The sequence below is a fragment of the Cebus imitator genome, unplaced genomic scaffold, assembly GCF_001604975.1.
Source record: "Cebus imitator isolate Cc_AM_T3 unplaced genomic scaffold, Cebus_imitator-1.0 Scaffold19, whole genome shotgun sequence".
Taxonomy (NCBI): Eukaryota; Metazoa; Chordata; class Mammalia; order Primates; family Cebidae; genus Cebus; species Cebus imitator.
In genome coordinates, this window is record NW_016107334.1 from 8880383 (window position 1) to 8884727 (window position 4345).

Below are 4345 nucleotides of genomic sequence, written 5' to 3' on the forward strand. Positions count from 1 at the left end.
AGCTAGACAAGAAATGCAAATGCTGGAAATTTGCTTATATTGAATCTTTATTTATATAATCTTGTCAATAAAATGAATAAAAATAAAAATTATCATGCAAAGAAAGGAAAAAAACTCAATGCAGTTATTCAGTCAGTTTTATATTTACTAAAGATTAAACATTGATATTTTGGTTATCGTCTCATATAATATTATTTTATGTAAATAATTGTTCAGTAACTAGTAAGGGAGTTTTAATAAAAACAAAACTGTGTAAAAGGTACAGTTTAGTCAACTACTAATGTTGCAACAATTTTTAAAATTTTGTCCTTTAAGCAAACAATTAGAAAAAAATAAACTTAAGTGTCGAATTTAGTAAAATATTTTATGCATAACTAAAGTTTGCATTCATCTAACAAAAATATTACACCTTGAACTTCTCACTGTTTCACTGTTTTAGATTTTAAAACACAAATCAAAACTCACACAGTTACATAGAATGAGAGAATTGAATTCCGTCGAGTTCTGTTTTCTTTTGCTACAATCAGTGTGCTATCAGTGTTTACTTTGATTCTACACTTTAAAGGCAGGCATAAATAGGAGCACAGGGCTGGAAATGCGAGCTGAGCCACTCCAAACTGTGATAGTAACAAACATCTCAAAAAACAAACAATCAAACAAACAAACAAACCCCACAGGTTCAGTCCATCTGTGGAAGACTGGCTATAATTAGGAATTTTCTGAATTAAGTTACATGTAGAAAGATAATGCTTATTAAAGGATAAGTTATTCGATGTGTTAATTTGAATCTTACATGTATATCACTGAAACTCAACAGTAGTCCCTGCAATTCTTTAGAACTTAAACCAAAAAATATTTGAGGAGGGAAGGTGACTCTTACCACTGACGTTATTTAGAACTGCCAGAGCATGGCACCGTAAAGAGAAGATCAATGTTTGGTTGGTTTTATTCTTCTTTTTAAATTATTGACAGTGTGCCCCGCTCCTGCGACACCCTCAGTATCTTACTGCATTTAGTAACCAGTGACACCATTACTCTTTATAATTGTGGTGTCTGCTGTAGTGGGTGTCACAGAGTCCTCTGAGGTAGAATGCCCAGGTGTACCTAGGAGGACTTCCTTGAAGAAGGGACTTTTTTTTTTCTTTCTTTTTTAATGAAACAGGGCTCTGTCACCTAGGTTGGGGTGCAGTGGTGCAATCATAGCTCATTGCAGCCTCAAACTCCCAGGCTCAGGTGATTCTCCCACTTCAGCCTCCTGAGTAGCTGGGACTAATGCCCAGCTAGTTTCTAAGTTTTTTTGGGTAGAGATGGGGGGATCTGACTATGCTGCTGAGGCTGGTCTTGAACCCTGGCCTCAAGCAATCCCTCAACCATGGCCTCCTAAGTTGCTAGGGCTGTAGATGTGAGCCACTGCACCCGGCTAAGAAGGGATTTTTAAAGAATAATTAAAAACTATTTACATACCATAAAATTCACCTCTTAAAGTGTTGCAGTGCAGTGGGTTTTAGCATTTTCACAGAGTTTTACAAACTGTCAGCACTATCTAATTTCAGAACATTTTCATCAGCTCAGGAAGAAACCCCATCCCCCTGAGCAGTCATTTTTCAAAACCCCTATCCCAGCCCCTGGGAACCACTGGTGTGCTTTCTGTGGAGAGGCTCTTGAGCTGAGACCAGGGGTGTGAATAGAAGTCAGCCTGTCAGACAGTGAGGAAAGGCAGACAGCAGCATATCTAGCAGAGCAGAGGTGAAGGCAAAGAATTCACAGGGGACCTTCGTGGCCAGAGCACAGAATATGAAGGCGAGTGGCTTGAGCCACAGCCTGCCAGGGAAGACCCAGACCACAGGGACTTTGCTGGTTCTCCTAGTATCAAGGCGGCCCTGAGGTCTGATGCAGAGCCTTCCCTGAAATACATGCTCGGAAACCATGGAGGAGGCCAGGCGTGGTGGCTGACACCTGTAATCCCAGCTACTCAGGAGGCTGAGGCAGGAAAATTGCTTGAACCTGGGAGGCAGAGGTTGCAGTGAGCCAAGATTGTGCCACTGCACTCCAGCCTGGGCAACAGAGCAAGAGAAAAAAAAGAAAACATAGAGGGAACAACCCTGTAAATACATGTTTCATACTCTTTAAGAACATCATAAAGGATTGCTTTATTTTATTTATATTTTTTAATATATATTTATTTATTTTTACTTCTATTTTTTGGAGGCAGAGTTGCCCAAGCTGGAGTGCAGTGGCATGATCTCTGCTCATTGCAAGCGATTCTCCTGCCTCAGCCTCCTGAGTAGCTGGGACTACAGGGCGCTCTCCACCACGCCCAACTAATTTTTGTATTTTCAGCAGAGACTGGGTTTCAGTGTTGCCCAGGCTGGTCTTGAATTCCTGACCTCAAGTGATCCACCCGTCTTGGCCTCCCTAAGTGCTGGGATTACAGGTGTGAGACACCACGCCCAGCCGGATTGCTTTATTTTAAATATTTACAAATAACATCAGAAATAGGAGAGACACATATGTGTGTTCCTGCTGTCATGGTGTAATCTTACTGTCTTGTAGAAATCTGGCTTGGATGTTTAGACTGCCCAAATAGCCGTGCTAAACCTGCAAATCAACTGTAACTGATTTTCTCCGGAAACACCAACTCCAAACTTGGACTTCCTGTGGAGTTCTGAATGAGGGATGGAACTCAGATGAAAGATCTGGAGTGAGGGGTGGAGATTCAGAGCAAATTCCTTCTCGTTTGGATTTCTTCCTATTGCCTTTTTCCTTTCTTCTTTAATTTGGTTGCTTGTTTGGTTGTTTTTGTTGTTTTGTTTGTTTTTAGAGACAAAATCTTGCTCTGTCGCCCAGGCTGGAGTGCAGCAGTGTGATTACAACTCACTACAGCCTCCAACTCCTGGGCTCAAGTAATCCTCCCGCCTCGGCCTCTCAAGTAGCTGGAACTACAGGCTTACTGCCTCGCCTGGATAATTTCTTTATTTTTGTAAAGATAGGGGTCTCACTATTTGACAGTTGAGGCCAGACTGGTCTTGAACTCCTGGCCTCAAATGATCCTCCTGTCTCAGCCTCTCAAAGTGCTAGGATTACAGGTGTGAGCCACCGCCACCGTACCCAACCCTCTTTTTTTATTTGAAATTTAATTCATCCACTTGGTTCCTCTGGGAAGACTTTGGATTCCCCTCAGGAGACCAGAAGCAAACCAAAAGTCTCAGTCCTTGCCCCACCCCTAGCTACTCTGTTCCACCCCATGTCCCTATTACCAGTTTTATTAATTTCCTGTGTATTATTCTTGTGTTGTTTATGCAAATACATGCCAACATGAATGTGCCATCTTATCTCTCCTTTTCTTTTTTTCAGAAAAGATAGCATACTGTTCTAAAACTTGCTTTCCCCCCGATTATACTATGGAGAATTTTCTGAATTAGGATACAGGATGCCCCTCATTCTTTTTTCTAACAATTGCATGGTGTTACAAGGTTTATTTAACCGCTGGCCCATTGATGGACACTTGAGATGTTTCCAATATTCCTCCTTGCGATAATGTTACAAAGATGAATCTTGTTCATGCATAATTTTGTCCATGTGCAGCTGTGGCTGACTTCCCAGAGGTGGGATTTCTGGGTAACCGTAATACACTAGCCATTCTGATAGACGTTTAAGTACCAGATTGCCCTCCACAAGAATGGAACCATTTTGTCTTTTCATGAGTTATGTTTGTACACAGACACCTGTAGAGTGTTCTGAAACTTTTGGATTTTTCCAAGCTGATGAATAAAAGTTGGTATCTCAGTGTAGTTTAAACGTGCATTCACTTCATCAAATATCTTTTATAAATTCAAGAGCCCAGCATGGACAACATAATGAGACCCTGTCTTTACAAAAAAAAAATTTTAATTAGCTGGGCATAGTGGCGCATACTGTAGTTCTATCTACTCAGGAGGCTGAGGCAGGAAGATTGCTTGAGCCCAGGAGTTCAAAGTTACAGCGAGCTATGATGGAGCCACTGCACTCCAGCCTGGGCATGAAAACAAGACCCTGTCTCAAAAACTAAAATAAAATAAAATAAAATGACCAGGCGTGATGTCTCCCGCCTGTAATCCCAGCACTTTGGGAGGCTGAAGCATGCAGAGGCCAAGGTCCGGAGATTGAGACCAACCTGGCTAACACGGTGAAACCCTGTCTCTACTAAAAATACAAAAAATTAGCCAGGTGTGGTGTTACACGCCTGTAGTCCCACCTACTCGGGAGGCTGAGGCAGGAGAATCGCTTGAATCTGGGAGGCGGAGGCTGCAGTGAGCTGAGATCAAGCCACTGTACTCCAGCCTGGGTGAGAGCAAGACTCCATCTC